The sequence below is a fragment of the Tenebrio molitor genome, chromosome 1 (assembly GCF_963966145.1).
Source record: "Tenebrio molitor chromosome 1, icTenMoli1.1, whole genome shotgun sequence".
NCBI classification, from domain to species: Eukaryota; Metazoa; Arthropoda; class Insecta; order Coleoptera; family Tenebrionidae; genus Tenebrio; species Tenebrio molitor.
The window spans coordinates 21,898,012-21,917,108 of NC_091046.1; the positions used below are offsets into that span (position 1 = coordinate 21,898,012).

Genomic DNA, 19,097 nt, shown 5'->3' on the forward strand with positions numbered 1-19,097 from the left:
ATACCGGGAGTCCACTCTCAAAGTCGAACATAGGCAATTAACACTGTGTATTCAGTTTATAGATATTATGCCATTATTTCGATACAGTTAAATTATAATATTAAAGTAATTAACAGTTTAAGCAGTTTTTATTATCAATTCTTTGAAAAAATTACAATGCAGTTTCTACCTTAGTTAATAATAAATCTAAATAATTTGCTGAATTTAAATTTCCCTTTATTTCAAATGTTATTAAAAATCCCAGCCCAGATATGAATTTTTTGAGGATACCGAGTTCTAGTGAGAATATTTACGCGAGGGTTTTCTTGAGCTCAATATCGCGTGTTTTGAACATTTGGTTCGTAATTTAGTGTAAAAGTAGATTCGTCTGTGAAGCAAATTGTCGACAGAAAGCGACGATCATTAGCACGCTCCTGTATTTCATAACAGGTTTCACTCTTACTTTCTTCATCAACAGCAAAAATCTGTTTTGTACTTCCTGAGTATCCGCGATTTACATAAACTTACTTCAAGAGAAATTTGTCTTAATCTGTATGGAGTAACTATTCATTTTTCCGTAAATAATTTTGACAGTACCTAATTTACCAAAATTCGATGACTTAACCCAACAAATTACTAAATTTTTTGACAAATGCTGTCCAATTTGAAAATCATGGCATGTCATATTTAAAAATCGCATCTATTGATACCATTACCTTACCTGTAAGTTCAATTGGCGAGCAGGAATCAGCAAAAACGTTCAATACAATGTTAATTGCCTATGTTCGAGTTTGAGAATGCACAGACTGTATATTTGTAAATCGCTTATGAAACTACAATAGATGACGTTGTCAAATCTTCTTTACGATGACATATGTCCAAGTTAAGACAGTAAACTTTTTTTTTAAATAGTACATTATTATCAAGGCGGTCTCTATTTTAACAGGCCAGGACACTGGCTGTGTTGCCAAATTTCTTAGTGGGCCATTCCATAGCATCCTGAGTTTCAAAAATATTGACACTTCCATAGAAAGCCGGTTCATTCAAAAATCATTTTGACAAGACAATTAATTATGCAATTAATTTCAGTAATTGAAAGAATAAACATGCCACACAAATGTTGCGTAACACAGCCATCTCTACTTACAAGCCGTGAAGTTAAAAATCTGGCAACGTCGCGTGTGGGTCTATTCCTTCATTAGTCCACGTTTGTTAGATAGTGTTTTTGTGAGTTTGAATCAAAAAGAGTGAGATAAATTGGTGCTGAAGAAGTATTTAACAATTCTTGAGCAAAAAGAATCATCAAAAAGTACGAGTATTAACCACATTAGCAAATAAAAGTATAAAATCAGATAACCTTTATGTTGATTTTAGTGTTGTATGCGAATGTGGAACACCATGTGAAAAAATATACGTCCTTGCGGCATTAATTATGAGCAATATAGTGTTAAATAATTATAGTAAAAATAAAAAGAATGCTTGTCAACATGAAAAACGTAGTACAAAGAAAAAACTTACCACTTTGAATAATTAGTGAATATGTACAGTCGATGGACAAAAATAACAATCACATGTCAAAATTTACAAATTTGCATCGTTTAATTACGGCTTTATTACAAATAGGTTAACTTTGGTATGACATATTATATAGACACTGACAAATATATTGACTATTCAATGGTCTGATTTACGTAGATTCAATTTTAAGTGTCCCAGTTTTATTTGTCCACCGACCGTACTAAGTATTAAAATCGTTGAAATCTTAATAATGTTTTTTGTTCGACACTGTCAGAATTTGAGAATTTTCTCTTGTGTGAACGGATTTTGATAAACGTTACAACTTGTCAAAACGAAACTTCAAGCTAATTTTACAGATTTTAAGCGAATTTTGAGCCTTTAAGAGGCTAGTCGAACAAAAAACGTTGTATTCAACTCGTTCGTGTGTAAATTTGGCCCATTTTGGCACTCGTGGCCCTTTAAAACGCGTTTCACTCGCGCTTTGAGCGCTTTGAGCGGCCTGGCGCGTAGACCCAAGGATTGTATAAGAACATAGGATAGCTGGATGCCGGAATATTTTCGCCGAGCGTAGTGGGGGGGCTGTGACGTCAGCGACGGACCAGAGACTGAATGAGTTCCGTATTACAATGATATATCGTGCCTTCAAAAATAATTATATTTAGAGTAGGCGTTGACTACGTTTTAATTCTGTTAACAGTGTAGATAATTTCGTAGGCAACCAATTATTCTCCGGAGTTACACAGGTTGCATAGTAAGTTTTGTCCCAATTTCATATTAAAATTTTGACATTTGACATTCGTTCTCTTTCCAGTTTTCAAATTGAGTTGTGTTTGTGATTTTATTCGTTTTATTCCTCGTCTTGCGTACAAAAAATCAGTTCTTGTCAGAACTAAAACGAAATCTGCGTCAGTGTTTTACTGTTTTCCGACATTTTTGTGAACAATGGCTTTCACTGAACAACATAGTCTTCATGGTAATATGTATGTTACTTTCGAAATGGTGTGAAAATCGATGGAGTTTGGCAGTATGTATTCCCTTGCGTTATGTATGGAAGAGTTTGGAGAAGAATTCCCCGACATTGCAGTGGAATATACGCAGTTTCGACAAACATTAAACATTTCCTTAAAGAATTTTCAAGAAAATGGATCTGTGGGACGAAAACCTGGAAGCGGCAGGCCAAAGAAAAGAACTCCAGAAGTGATTGAAGAGGCCAGACAAGCAATGGAAGAAGCCCCAGGCACTTCAATTGAGCATTTATCACAACAACTTGGTGTGTCTGTTGGTACCTGTCATTCAATTGTGAAAAAAATTCCACCTATTTCCCTACCGTCTCACATCTGTTCAAGAATTACATCCAGTTGATCTCCCCCAAAGATTAGAATATTGTCAATAGTTTCTGAATACTTTAGTTGTTCACCTTGATAAAACCTTTTACACTGATGAAGCCTACTTCCATCTTAGTGGATATATCAACTCTCAAAATACAAGAATGTGGAGTTCAGAAAATCCACATTTTTTCATTGAAACACCCCAGTACCCCCAGAAAGTAGGCGTTTGGGCTGCTATTAGCCAACACAGAATTATTGGTCCAATCTTTCTTGAAGGTAGCAATTGTAATAATGTTTTAGTAATTAAATAATAATCAATGTTTTTTAGGAAATATCAATGCTGCAAGATACAGAAATGAAATTTTGACTCCATTTTTATAACAACAGAATTATAAGCCGTAATACACCAAACAACTGGCCCCCTAGATCATGTGATTTCTTCTTGTGGCCACACATCAAAAATTCAATTTACACAACACCCATAAATGATTTGGCAGAACTACGAAATAGGATAACACAGAAAATTAATGAAATTAATAATAATCCTATTGTTTTAGAAAATGTAACTAATGCAATTAGATGAAGGACTAGGTTGTGTTTACAAGAACAGAGTGCACATTTTCAACAGTTATTCTAAATTATGTATAAAATTGTTATCTCCTATTGTGTGAGGTTATGTGCAATACTTAATTTACAATTCTTATTAGTGTTCACAGCAATGTTAATGTTATGTTTTCTTTTATGGTTTAAAGAAATAAATGAATTGATACGACTAACTATTTGTCACTTTGCTTAAGGTGGGTACTTTCAGACTGTCTGTTTAATTCCATGTTCAGTTTCAGATTTCATTCAATATAAATACTGAAACTGAATGGAGAATATGAACTAACCGTGTAACATCCCATTTACTTGTTCCCTTTATGTTAACAGTTACTTGACTTTGGTGCTTTTGAAATTTTGCGATCTTATTCGACTTTTCATTCGAATTTGGGGTATTTTTCTCCTGAAGATTTACTAAAATTTGCAGCAATGCCTCACAAAGATTTCGAAAGCTGAAACATCATCTTCCGTATATTGGCGAAAAGCCATTAGTTAGCAAATAATTTGTGATTGGAATAATGTTTGGATTATTTATTAATGTGAATTTCAATAATCTGAGATGAATGCATTACAAAAATTAAAAATATTTTCTAACCTAATTTTATTTCGTTAAATGTCAGACCAGACGATTCTTGTGTCATTTTCTACGCTGTAAAAATGTTGCAAACAATTGAACTTCCATAGGTTGCTCTAAATATAAATTTATTTGAAGGCACGTTATCAGTTGAGTGTCGCGTTATATTTTGTACTTTTCTGTAAAGTAATTCAATTATAATTCAATGTATCTATTACGCGATCGAAACAATATCTAGTTTTAATAGATACTTATATAAAAATAAATCTAAAACTCTTGTCTCAAACCAAAATTAACGTACTATTAGGGACAAATTATTTTGGTCGTCAAAGTTAGTTGAGTGACATAAAGTTGTAAAGCAAATGTTAAATACCGAAAAATGGACCATTAATGGACCATAAGTGGCAGAAAAATTATGACCAGGGTATTTTGTCTCCTGTAGTACACTTCTGTACAATAAAATTAAACACACCAAATATTTTATAGTTTAAACGGGACAACGAAATTTATAGTAAAAAATATTTATGTAAATCAGTATTTTTTTTAGGAATGTCAAAATGCCGTGTCATTTGGACAACAATTCAAAAATGTTTTCAAATGTTAAATGTAATAGGACCGGTTTCATCAACGCCAGTTAAAGTTAACTGTAGGATAAAATATACGAAAGCATAGTTATAGGTAACAATTGATAATTAAGTAACGAAGCATTTTAACCTACCGTCAATTTTAAGTGGCGCTGGTGAAACCGGCCTTTATACAACTAAAATATTGCGAAAATTACGTCATGACTTGTGCTTAATTTTCTTGCACAGAAGTGTACAATGAATGGTAATGAATAGGGCCCGGATTTTAGGCAATTAAAAAGTCGGAAATAGGTGCCTAAAATAGTCCCTTAAACTACTGCAAATAGTCCCTTAAAAACTAAAAATAAGCCACATTAGGTCCTTAAAGTTCTGGTTAATTAAATTTAAAAATGGGTTTTTAAAGTTTTAAGTACACCCATCAAGATATTTACTAATTATTCTTTATTAATTTAATTAATATATCTACCTACAAGTTTGTTAGTTATATACTCGTATTTACATGGCATACAATATATTGCCCTGAATTTTTTATTTTAAAACATTGTCTGTTATCCATCAAAGTGGACTTATATTTTGAGAAACTTCGTTTTTATAGTAGGGACCATTGTATAAGTGTCACAAACCATTAGACTGTGTATACCTGCACCCCTTCGAACAGAAGCAAACAGATAAACTCTGAAATTTATGCCAGACCAGTCTAATGGTTCCTGGTACTTAGGTATTGTCGGAGTATTTACCGCTGACACCATGGTTCCAACCGTAAAAGCGAAAAAGTACAGCGTGATCAACAAGGACTGAAGCTGTTGGCAGCAAATGACAGCTAAATATTCCCAAATTATGAAATTTTTTTGTGCGTCAGTGTTGGCACCCGCTGCAAGTTGTGAATGTCAAAAAATTTAGGTTATGTTACGAGTTGGTAGTTTTAAAACACGATACGTACAAAACGACCAAAAACAGTATAAAATGTAATTAGCGGTACTTAATAATGGCCCACTGTTTCGATATTCATAAAAGCGACAGGCCGTGCACGCATGCCCCCCCTGAGAAACAGAAACATGTTTTATGCGTTATTATTTTCGAGCTGAAAGTCTGCGGGATGCAGGGATTAGATCCGGGAAAATTTGTAAGGGTGGAACTTTAATTTCTTCTTTAAAATGGTTAGGCAACTTCCATATGACAAGCCGGTAAAGTAAGGAAAAGGAATGACGGGATTTTTAATGGTAAGGATTATTAGGCCCTGCATTAAACGTACCCAACAAAGAACTTTGGATGCGTGTGTTTTACATAAGAATCACGCTTGTTTGGAGTGAAAGCTTTCGCACTGACTTTCGAGGGTTTTGTTCCATTCTACCTCGAACATTCTCAACTACATCTTCTGTAAGTGTAGATGTTCTACCAGTAGGTTTGGCCTTTTTCACATCACCTGTTTGTAGGTAACGTTGCACCCATCTCGTGCAATGCTGCCTAAACGCGAATAAGGTACCGCGCCGCCCAAAGTACCAACTGGCTCGGGGAACATTTGTTGAAATTGGTGCAATGTATCGTCCGTGCTCCGTGGAATACTGCCAACCGTTAGCAGCATCAAAATTTCCAGTCCGAAAGTACGCCATACCAATAAAAATGTCTTGCTCTAGTGTAAAAACCATTTTCATTAATAAATTGATACAAAAATGACACTTGATTTTGAAGTTTAAATTTGCCCGTCAAAACTGACAACTGAAAATGTAATGCTACCAACTCCACTGAAATTTTCATCAGGATGTCATTGTTGCCAACAGCTTCAGTCCTTGTTGATCACTCTGTACTTCCTCTATTGTACTGCACTTTGTACATTTCAATAATTACATCTCCTTAAATTTCAAAATCATAAGCATTGTAAATTTTATTGAGGTACCACTTTTACATTTTCAATACCGTAAACTTCCCAGAATTCGAATATTGAGAAAAAATCGTGAAAATGAAATTGATTTTTGGTCATTTTAGGCATGTTCAGGCAGTTAAAAAGTAAAATAGGTATTTAAAGGGCATTTTAGGCCGAATAGGCAGAATTAAATATAGCTCTAATTACTCTAATTAAGCCAGAAATCATTTATAGACAAGTTTCATACACGTGCCTTAAAAAATAAAAATAGTCTATTTTGCCTAAAATCCGGGCCCTAGTCATAATGTTAACGTATGGTGGGGAGAAAATCCACAATTTGAACATTTATTTTAAAAATGTACTTTTCGTTTAATGTTGTTTCCGTTTTCTGTTAAATGTCAAAGTGACAGAATTTAATAAAAGTTGTCCAAACATTTCATCACAGTTTTTTAGCAGCAGCATTTAAAGTCATTTCCTCGGAAACGCATACATTTAGTAGAGTTACCTTCAGGAAGGCGTGTGTGATTGGTTATCTTGAAATCGTTTTCATTTCAAAACTAACATGCTTTTGGCGTTTTTTGTTGTAGAATCCTTGTCGGATTAAATATTAAAATTAGCAGTTAACGGCTGACGCGTGAGTTCTGGGACTCCTGTATATACAGGGTGACTGACGAAAAACCTTTGATGCTGTATCTTGCTTATTTTTTATCCGATTTGAATAAATGACACATCAAATGAAATAATTTTGAAAACACTTCAATACCAACTGAATAAAAAAAAAATTCTTGCGTCCAGTTTTTGACAGATGAACATTACCTTCTTTTTTTCAAATAGCACTGTACATTTTTTTTATTCAGTATTGTAGAGATTTGTCTTCTGAATATAAAAATGGAAAGAACTATATCCATTCTTTAAACAAAAGTCAAGAAATTAAAGAGTAAATGTACAAAATTAAAAAATCAAGTGAGAAGTGACCAAAATAAACAAGAGAGAAGTTTGTTCTAAATGCTCGAAGTAAGCTCTGAATATTCATTTGTCAAAACAGTTTAATAATCATAGTGGAAGAAAATTTCCAAAGACGAATTAGCGTTAACGTGTGGTGTGGCATTTTTGGAGATAGAATGGACTAGTGAGTCCCTTTTTTATTGATAGCAGTCTCGATCAAATAAAATATCATATTATTTATTATCAAACGTAATAAGCAACTTTCTGGATGAGATACCAATAGCAATAGAGTTGTGTTTCATCAGGACGGCGCCATACCACAGAATACACGCATGAATGTTGTATTTTTAAATCATTTAAATCATTTTGGTGAACGATGAATGGGTCCTCATGGAGCTATTCGATGGCCCGCTAGATCCCCAGATTTGAATCCATTGGATTTCTTTATATTCATTCGAAACATTCGAGACAATGTTTATTTGACCCCACCAGGTACCCAAAAAGAGTTAAGAAAAAGGATGTCAGAAAAAACACCGAAATTTTTTACTGAATGCAAAGGTGGGCATTTCTAGAAGGTATCGACAGTGTCTACAAAAGAATTGAGTAAATTTTGAGCAACTAGAATAGATTTTGTATTGTTTACAAATTTGATTACTTGATTTTTGATTTTCAATTTTTTTCAATTAAAATACATTTTTTGTTTTTTCTGTTAATGTACGAATATTCAGAAGAAGATTCTTTATAAGAACGAATAAAAAAATATATAGAGTGTAATTTGAAAAAAAAAGTTGGCTATCGTCTGTCAAAAAATAGATGTCGAAAAAAATATCTAATAGGATAATAATGAAGTGTTTTTCAAACTATTTCATTTGATCTGTCATTTATTCAAATCGAATGAAGAATAAGAAAGATACAGCGTCAAAGGTTTTTCGTCAGTCACCCTGTATATACAGGTGGTCCCGTTATAACCTGCCAAAAAATTCTGGATCATTAGAAGGATCTAACAAGTCCTAAAAACCCCTTTTCGTTAGGTCCAAAATAATGGGGATAAATTAACCCCTATCCACACCCATTCGACGCTGCTGACCACAAAAATACGTACCTACTCAGGAATTAATTGTTGGTGTTTGTAAGGATGACAGTATCTAAGCAACATAGGTACCTGATTCGTTTATGACAAATCTCAAATCTGACAAACTAAATCAAATCAACGACATTTATTGAAAACGCTGTACACTGTGTGCGTTAATTCACCAGCTTATTTAGGTACAAAAGCTGATTTTGTAGACTGAGATGAATGAGTAATAAATAAAGTGGTGTTCCTCAATGTGTAAATAAATGTAGAGATAGTGTGTGCAAAATTGTGGAAGAACTGTGTAATAAAAGTATCGTCTTGTGGTTAAATAGCCAAAATAATGTATTGAATAAATTTATTTACACTTTACATATTCGTACTTTCAACTTTAACTGAGAATATCTACTAACTAATGAAAGGTAAACTAGACTAGAAAAATTATTTTATAATAAATGTTCTGTGTGCCTTCCGTTGGCATTTAAGCACATTTGAGTACGCCGGTACCAATTTTCATAAACAGAATTCAGCATTTCTGGGTTTTTACGAATCTGGTTCGCGGCTATTGTTACGCGTTTCTGGAGTTGGCCTTTTGTATTTATTTCAACTTCGTATACCAAATCTTTCGTGTGGCCCCAAAAATTAAAATCCAGAGGGGTTAAATCGAGGATCGGGGACGCCATCGTATTGGAATCAGTCAGAACCAACCTCACATAAATGCAGATGTAGCTCCACAAAAGTACAACGGGACGGAAGGACTCCTTCAGGCAAACGCTCGCCGTATGGTCGCCTTGCCGGTTTTGAATTACCACGTGTTTCGCCATATAGAGTAAATGCAAATCGGCGTATTCTTGTTTTGTGAATTTCATAACTTTTTGAAGGTTTCGCAAATTTAAAATTAAACTTGACAAATGTCATAGGTGTTACAGGTACCGTTTCCTAAACAAATTGCAGCCAAGTAACCAGAATTACCTTTTCGGCCTCCCAATCTGGGAAATATAGAGTTACCTTACACTTTAGGTCAAGGGAGCTGCGATTTCCCGTACAATGTCAAAAATTTCTAGTGGAATGTGGGAAAAATCTAGTGGAGTACGGGAAAAATGTGCGGACACCGTTGATTTATTCTTTTCACAGTTACTTTAAAATTAAAGTGTCCATACTTTAATTTAGTGTAAAAAAACACATTTCCCTGTATAATTTTTCCGATAAATGTGTTTGTTTAATTTATATCGATCGAAAAAGAAAATAATCGTAACAGGGAAAATACAACCTATTGGGTTGGCAGCTGTATATGTCAAAAAGTTTGACAATTGTCAGGTATTTCATAAATATCTGCAAAATTGCACAATAAAACTAAACCACAGAAGTTGATATATGGTTTTGTGTACCTACTTTATCCAGTACTAGCTGTTAGTGCTAAAGTGCAACTGGAAAATAAAAATATACAAAACATTCTAAACCCAAAATCTTGTATTCACCTGAAGAAAGATGATTCGTTTTCACCAGGAAGTAGTGGTTAAGTACAAGACATTTTAATAATTTGCAACATTATTAACATAATTTATTTTGTAAAATTACAGTTGTAAACATTATTGTTACAATTCTCCACTTTAGAGAACAATGCAGAAACAATTTGGTAACTGTCAGCTTTATTACTTCTGGGTTGAATGTTAATATGTTGTACTGGTGCTTCTCTTACGGTACTGATGATGGAATTCTCAATGTTGGATGGTTACATTGGAAGCAACTGCTAAAAATTCAAGTAGATTAAAGCACTGTACCGAAGTTTGAGACACAACTCACCATTGTTTGAGCTGTAGCTGCAACACAGTACATTTTGTTTTTGATGTTGAAGGAAGGCCATCAGTCATCACGAATCATTTTAGGAACTTCAATCTTGTGTCCATAGGGCAATCAAGGTTCAAATATTTGTCAATTTTATTTGAAATTGTTTTAATACCAATTTAACCTGACTTCCATATATTTCTTCACAGTTTCAACCCAGTTTGGATTGGTAATGGCAAACGATCTACAAATATTGGTTTTTGTGTCAGTTATCAATATAATATCTTCTCTTGACATTTTCCATTTTCAGAGTATATAACTCCTTTCGGAGACAGGCACCACAAACACCTATTAATAAAACTGTCTGTAATAAAATATGGTTTATTAAAAATTTGTGAATTAAAGAATAGTTATTACATACTTTCGTGAGAAAAAATTGTCCTATGTAACGTTGTTTCGATTTTTGTGGTAATAATTCAGAATTTAGTCCTGCCACTAGTTGTACTGCCTCTGGTGTCACATTTAACTCACTCTATATTATACAGGGTGCGTCTGCTTAAACTTTATATTTGAATATCTTCGTTATTTTAAATGTCTGCTCAATGATATTTAGTCTTAATAAAGGCTGCATTGCCCTCTTTACATAGGCACTAAAAAAATTAACAAGGATCTGGACAGAAGAGGAATATTCAAGAAAAAAATTAATGAAAAATATTTTCAGCATTTTCTAACATTATAACTTTTACCATGCATATCAAATGTTTCTATGTAGATTTTCTGCCTAATAATCATCCTAGTGCTTATTATTGACGAATAAATTAATGTTAAATAAAGACAATTTCCAGACTTCATTCACCAGTGTGTATTTACGTAAAAAAATACTTTACGGCTTACTGATTTACAAAAAAAAAACATAATTAATTTATTATTTGACAACGTCAAAGTAAAAAAGTTCTTGAAATCTTTGAAATAATCTTTTATACAAGATGTCGTTCTCGCAGCAAGAGAAAATTAATATTATTTTTACGTATGGAAAGTGTCACCGGTGCTATCGAGCCACAGTAAGAATTCTTCAGGCCCGTCAAGAAAATGATAAATTTTCCGAAATGAATATCAGATAAATTGTAAAGCTGTTTGAAGATACTGGCAGTGTTAAAGAATTGCCACGAGTAAGGGATGCACTTCCAAAAAATATTAGCTTTCAAAATGCCGTTGTTGATTAGGTAACTGAAAATCCACACACAAGCACAAGAGCAGTAGCGGCTACACTGAATGTCTCACAAAGCACGATTATTAGAACTTTAAAGTCTTTGAAATTTCATCCATATGAAATGATCCTGCAACAAGAATTTTACTGAGGAGTTTTTATTCCAGAATTGAAAGGTGTGTGGAAGTTAATGGTCGAAATAAATTTTGAGCATCTAATTTAGTTATGTATAATTATTTTGAGGACATTTTTTAAATTTTCTGTGCTGCTAATTGTGTTACATTGTTGAATTTATTGCAGATATTTAAATTGTTATTATTTAGTATGTGTTTAAATTATTTATTCACCTTCACCCCCTCTTTAAGCTTGACGCACCCACTTACCGGGTACCCCATGATTCATTGTTTAAAAAATAAAATTAATAACATTTGAATTCGTTTTATTGAAAACTTACTTTAAAATAGTTTAGTAAATTTTTCCAGAGAAGACTGATCCCTAGCATGCAGACGTACCTACACCGGAGTTTGTACATACATACCCATTTGAATTTGTATTGTGTTTTACCGAATAGTTCAGTAGTAAAAGAATTTCAAATAAGGTAACAATGCCCCGTCAAATTGACGTATCTAAATTATTTGCTGAAAAATGAGTCATCTGTGAAACAAATTCGTAACAACTTTTACGCATAAACTCTGTTTTGAACACAGCTGGAAAATTAGTTCTTTTTAACACTAATTTATTGCGTAGTCATCAGTAAAAGTGTAATAAAAACAATAGAGGCCACAGCTGAATATGTTATACTCCGTAATCTGAGAAAAAGCCAAAAAAAAAATTTACTGCGGTTATTTTTCAAATAACTCTGTATCCTTTCAGGTTTCGTTAACTTTTGTTAAGCACATGTCAAGAGGTCATTAAGAAATATAATATTGCTAAATATTGTTTACCTTAATTGATAATTAAAAAAGATATTCGGATATAAAGTTTTAGTAGACGCACCCTGTATACTAGACATTTTTTTCACTCGATTAATACCAAAATCAAATTTTGAAGCACGACCGTGAAAATTTAGCCGGCAAATAATTTGTTAGGAAAAAAACAAATGAGCGGTCACGGTCGTCAAGGAATTGATTCCACAGCATTCGATTCTTTATTGACGATGTCAAATTCTACAATAAAATTAGTCTTGATTTTTAAAAGATTTAATATTTTGGTCAGCTGAAAAGTCTAATACAAATGTCGTACGGGACGTATTTTCCGGCCCTCCAACTAATCAGGCACTCGGCTGCGCCATCGTGCCCGAAACCAGTTGTCGTGCCGGAAAATTCACATCCCGTACTCTAATGTAAATAACTATTTTAAAAGCGATTAACTCATTAGCGTACAGCAAATTTTGACTAAATTTTCAATTATTTTTATCTCGAAAACGAAAAGACTTTTTTATACAACTGACATTAAAAGTGACGTTTTTAGTGGAAGCTAATTTGATTAAAAATTGCTCTTTATAACTTACCGTGTTAAAAGTATTTTTTTCTACTTCCTTCTCTAAAGTGTCACATTTTGCACTGACAAATAGTGTACAAAACGTCACTTTAAAAACGATTGTTTATTAGTCACAACTTGGTGTCCATTCGGGCGTTTTCGGGATATTAAACACGCACGAAGTTTCTTTAAACACGGCTTGAATTTTTTAGACATATTTAGCTCTAGATCAAGTTGTTATTTTGACGTTTATCAGTTTCGCATCCGGCGTGAAAGAAAACGTCATTGCAGTGGAATAATTCGTTGTATTTTTCAAATATGGACCTGAAGCCACCAACAGTTTGTATCCTGAGAAATATATATATTCCTGTTTGGTATGTTCATTTAGTTTGTATGTTGTATGTTTAAATTAACGTTTAATAAAAAAGTTGCTTGTTTCGTTTGTGTGTTCCATTTGTTAATTTGGTCGTAGAAAAAGTATAGTATTCAACTCGTTTATAAACTTCTCTAGACACTTGTTTATTAAACACTCGCTCCGCCAGGCTTCGCTCGTGCCTAACTTAAAACGCGTGTCTAAAGTGCCGTTTATAAATCTTGTTGCATAATATACTATTAACACTAGTAAAAAAAAACTTTCACACTAGTTATTTTTTATTTATTTATAAATGTTAAAGTGGCTCTATTTGCCGCTTTTTCAATATCTGCGGGAAATCTGTCGTTAACGTCGTTTTCTTTGCATTCCATGTTTACGAATGCAATAATGTGGAATTGAAAGTGTTTTACAAAACGTAATGAAAACTTTTTTGACGTTTCTAATAAACAAATGTCAATACAAGACCAGCTACCTGATTTTTGCCGCAGAAATTAAAATATACATCAAAAATACGACTGCGTTTTTTAATGCAATGCAAACCAGTTGTATAAAAAATAAATGTATGATGGACGTGTTAAAAGTGATTTTATTTTGTTCGTGGGGTTGGTCATCTACCCCACTTACAAAATAAAATCTCACTTTTAACACTTACATTATAAATAACTATTATCAGAAACATTTTTTATGTATGAGTTCTACTCATCGTCACCTATTACTGGATTTCTTCTGGCAGGTTCTATGGGGACCACCTGTATATACAGGTGCGTCTTAAAAAACGCCGCAAACCATATCTCGGTTATTTATGGCTTGATTTAAATAAAACAAAAACTGGAATAAATCACTTTCAAAGCACTATAAGCACAACATAGACTATTTTTTTTCAAAAAGTAATTCAAGGTCAGATGATAGTCAACTTTGTTTTTTTTTAATAGCTTGGTATATTTTTTAATTCCGATTTTGAAAGAGATAATTTTTCTGAATCTAACGATATGGCGCATGTTAAAATGCATTTAACGGTTACCGCGAAAATAAATAAATAAAATAGCATTATTGGAAAGTTTTTTTTCGAAAAAAATCAGGTATATGGAAAACAATCCTAAACGCAATAACAATACTTTCTGAAGAACAGAAACAAAAGATAATATGACAGAACGTGTAATAAATATTGCGTTTAGGATTGTTTTCCATAGTAACGTGACTTTTCGAGCAAAAATTTTTTAATAATGCTATTTTATTTATTTATTTTCTCGGTTACTAATAAGCGTATTCTAACATGCGGCATATCGTTGGATTCAGAAAAATTATCGGAATAAAAAATATACCAAGCTATTTGAAAAAACAAAGTTGATTTTCATCTGACCTTGAGTTACTTTTTGAAAAAAGAAATAGCCTACATTGTGCTTATAGTGCTTTTAAAATGATTTATTCCAGTTTTCGTTTTATTTAAATCAAGCCATAAATAACGGCGATATGGCTTGCGGCGTTTTTTAGGGTGCACCTGTGTAGGGTGTCTCAGCTAAGACTTTCAAGCCTAATATCTCGGTTACTTGCCAACGGATTTTTATGAAAATTAGAATGCAGATATTTTAGACCGTGAAGGTTCAATTAGTAATAATAAAATTACCTCAAGTTAAAAAACGTAATTTTAACACGTTTCCTTTATCGAAAATTATGCGCGATTATTATTAGATTGTTAAACATTAAAAAATAGGGGTCTACACAAACAATTAAGTAAATCTCTTGTCTGATTCAACGAAAAGATTAGATTTTGTCGTTAAAAATTTAATGTAAAATTTGAAGGTATTTGAGCAGTTACCTTTTGAAACAATTGATGATTAATTGCCAAGCAACATTTTGTACACCCTTTAAAGTCTGTCAAAATTGGGCGCGCTTTATTAGAAATGTCAAATTGTGAAAATTTATTGAAAATACTCTAAAAATAGACTACGGCGGCAGAAATATCAATATTGTTGAAAAAGTTAAAAAATGTTGCCTATGGAGAGAGTCGTTCAATGACACAGTTCGTTTTCTCGTGGAACACTATCCAAATGTAGGCTTTACAAAATGTAAGGTTAAGAGAGTCGTCAATTTATTTGAAGACACAGGAACCGTACGTGAACTAAATTACCTTGCTAAAATATCCTGATCGTGTTTTAGGCCTTTATGGAAGAATTAAAGCATCCAGTATAATAAATTACGTCCAAATGTTGTCTTTAACTTTGTAAGTGTTTGTAAGGTTAGCAAGATAAACGTCAAATGTCACCCGCGCTTCTGCGAAAAGGGATGACCAAAATTCTGCAAAATTGCGCGTTTGTTTCATACACGTCTACGTTTTTGCATTTGCAGCTACGTTTCACACAGTTTTTTGCTTTTTTCTTGCAAACCAGACGTCATTCAAGGACGAGTTTTTCCCTACAGGATTTTTTATTGACGATCAATTTTTTATGTAAATCTTAATTGATTCAACATTTTAAAAAGGCATGTAAAAATTACGTTTTTAAGACTTGGGTGATTGCATTAGTGGGATTTTATTCTTCACCGTCTAAATTATCTGCATTTTAAATTTCACAAAAATCCGCTGGAAAATAACTGAGTTATTAGGCTCGAAAGTCTTAGCTGAGACACCTTGTATACAGACTGTTTGATAAAAAACGCCTCAACCCATAACTTTTTTATTTATTATCCGATTTCAATGAACAAAAAAAAACAAAGATATGGTTTTTCATGCGCTACGAAGCCGCCATAAAATATATTTTTTTTTTGGCGTTATTTTCAGTAGCTAACGATAGTCAACTTTTTTTTTTAAATAGACACATGTAGTTTTTTAGGCTAAGTCTGGTAAAGTATTTTTTTCTAAATCTAATGAGGTATTAAAAGTTATCGTTTGGTCCATAGCTGACTGAAAAAAAATAAAACAATTTTTAATTGTGGTTCAGCTTATTATGAAATTTTCGAGTGTCCCGTGAAAAACAATTGGAATACAAATAGAACAAATGTCAAGTGTTAGTTTGAAAAATTTCAGGTGCAATCTTGAAGAGTTTTATTATTATTTTCTTGGAAAACATGAATAATAATTTTCGTATCCCACCTCCACCCGGCGGCACGGCAATTTTGCCGGAGTACATACACTATTACGGATATTACTATCAAGTAATAGTGCAGTGCTTATCAACATAATTACCGGCGTCTCGCCTCCGCATTTTGACTTTGTTGTGTATTATGTTCTGTGTCAATGTTAAGGAAATTCCTCACGATATGACATGAGTATAATAATATACCTTTTTGAATTTCAACCACCAATGTGTTCTCTAATTCCAAAATTTTTAAATTTTTAAAAAGAGATTGCGGTACTATTCCTGTTGCTGAAATTATAAATGGTAAAATCGAAATTTTTTCTAAACACCAAAGATTTCTCATAGCAACGAAGAGCTCTAAATATTTATTAATTTTTGTATTATATGTCTGTGTTATATTGTGTGAATTTGGAACAGCTAGATCTAAAAGATATGCTTGCTTTTGTTGTTTATTTAAAATAATAATGTCTGGTCTGTTATGCTGAATATGAATGTCAGTTAAAACTGTACGATCAAAATATAATTTGTAATTGTCATTTTCCAAACAACTTTCTGGTTTATAAATGTAATGTGGTTTTGTATCCTTTAATAAGTTGAATTTAACTGCTAAATTCATGTGTATAATTTTTGCGAATATATCATGACGTTTTTTATATTCGCTTTGAGCCAAAACGGTGCAAGAAGAAATGATGTGTTCAATGGTTTCCCCTTCAGTTCCGCAAATCCTACATTTATCAATAATTATTATTATTTTTTCTATTAAATTTTTGTTTTTGACTAATTACGATTTTTATTACACTCGAACATAAAATAATAGTCAAATGACTGCTATTCTGCATGATTGACAATGTTGTTATTTTATACTTAAATAAAAAAAGTTTAAAAAAGCAAATGAAAATTCCTAAGTTGACGTTTAGATGACATTTATCGTAGAGTAAGGCTGGCCTGAGATATGACATTTGGTGGGGGAAATCTGCGCGGACAAAATATTCCAGTGGCGTGGCAAAACCGGTCACAGCAGAGAATAGCGGTCACAGTAACAATCAACTGATTTTTAATCTGTTGAACACCCCTATTTTACAAAAATAGACTCGTCTGTCTGTTTTCCGTCTACGCGCACCCCCACCAAATGTCATATCTCAGGCCGGCCTTACTCTACTTTGTATTCTGATTGTTTTTCACGGCACTCTTAAAAATTTTATAATAAGCTGAACCACAATATATATTTTTTTTTTCAGTTAGCTATGAACCAAATGATAACTTTCCTAAAAAACTACGTGTCCATTAAAAAAAAAAGTTGACTATCGTTAGCTATTGAAGATAACGCAAAAAATATATATTTTGTCGCTGTTTTGTAGGGCTTGAAAAACCACAGCCTTTTGCAATAGACGATGATTATTTACCGAATTTAAAAGAGAAAAACCTCCCAAGTTTAAAGTCATAGAAATAAAAGCTGAATACAGTAAAAATATGACAAATACCACAGACAATTAAACTATAGTAAGACGTCGAATTGCTACCCAACATGGTTTTATTACTACCCAATTTTTGGAAACACGATTCCAGCGCGGCGCGAGCACTTGGCCGAACTAATTTTATAAAGCATGCTTGATGGAGTTGTTTAACTGAGGGCCAGTTTCATAATAAACTTAAAGTCGACTTTATCTTCACGTGACTTTAATGGATTGTTGCAACAATATGTTTCTATGGTAAATGGTAAACTTTAATGTTAAAGTAACTTTAGGCTGATTATGAAATTGGGGGTTAATAATTTTGTCCTCATTTAATATTAATTTCAAATGTAAAATGTCTTTAAAATGCACAAAGTTTTATTAATTATAAGAAAAATTAACAATGAATGAATTAAATTAAAAACTAGAACCAAAACTAAAATTAAATATTCTGAAAATCCCCATTTTCTTCGTAAGTAACATGTCTTTGACGATTTTTTTTTTAATTCTCTTCTTACGTCCTGCAGTTTTTTTTTTATAAATGATCAAATTGTTTGATGCATCCAACAATTTTGTTTTAATTTCCAGAAAATGGCTTTTACATACATATAAACCATGAAAATTAATTTTTCGTTCTAAGGCGACACGTAATTTCTTTCCAATACTTCTTTATTCAAAAATCAAAAATACACTTAGATCGTAAATTTTGGCAACACAACACACAACTCTTCTGTTATACATATATGTATACATAGTGGGTCGATAAAAACGGTACCAATTTTGTACGCACATATTTTCCTGAGTTATTATCTGTTTTTAATGAGTAATATCATTACCTCTTTAGGATTCCTGGTGTGGCAGCGATAGCGAGCAGACGTGGAAAAAGTGCAGCGATAGCAAACGTAAACAACGACGAGTGAGTGAGAGGTGATAAGACAGCGGGCAAGAAAGAGAGGGCTGGCCGAAATCGCCGAAAGCAAGCAAAGAAAGCAGCAAGAGAGAAAGAGAAGAGGGTAGGATGTCGGAAGAAGGTCTGAACCCATTCAGAAAGAGTTCCAGAACCGAAAGATCCCCAAGTAGAGGCGAAGAAAGAAATCAAAGCAAAGAAATAGAGGAGAAAATAGAAACAGTGCTCAGAGAGATAAAAGGGGATATGGCGGGAATAGTAGAGGAGAGCAGAGCACGAAGAAAGGAATTAGCGGCAGCGAGAGAGAAGGAGGGAGAGCAAGAAAGAGAGGACATGCTGAAATCGTCAGAAGTAAGGAAA

The 19,097-nt window shown here is 32.9% G+C and overlaps 1 protein-coding gene and 4 long non-coding RNA genes across 7 annotated transcripts in view; 3 read left to right on the plus strand and 2 right to left on the minus strand.

Annotated features, from left to right (window-relative positions):
* The window catches only part of cyc (basic helix-loop-helix ARNT-like protein cyc), a 137,220-nt gene that overhangs the window by 18,642 nt on the left and 99,481 nt on the right, over nt 1-19,097 (minus strand). The window lies entirely within an intron of this gene.
* On the plus strand, nt 2,014-3,595 carry LOC138122254 (uncharacterized). The gene is made up of 2 exons (XR_011156405.1): nt 2,014-3,101; nt 3,154-3,595. It is a non-coding gene; the product is annotated as an uncharacterized lncRNA (long non-coding RNA).
* LOC138122391 (uncharacterized) lies at nt 5,360-6,264 on the plus strand. Its single transcript, XR_011156481.1, has 2 exons — nt 5,360-5,960; nt 6,017-6,264. It is a non-coding gene; the product is annotated as an uncharacterized lncRNA (long non-coding RNA).
* LOC138137443 (uncharacterized) lies at nt 9,627-10,666 on the plus strand. Its single transcript, XR_011161739.1, has 2 exons — nt 9,627-9,976; nt 10,042-10,666. It is a non-coding gene; the product is annotated as an uncharacterized lncRNA (long non-coding RNA).
* On the minus strand, nt 9,992-10,933 carry LOC138137441 (uncharacterized). Its single transcript, XR_011161737.1, has 3 exons — nt 10,668-10,933; nt 10,265-10,610; nt 9,992-10,211 (listed from the first exon to the last, which is right to left on the minus strand). It is a non-coding gene; the product is annotated as an uncharacterized lncRNA (long non-coding RNA).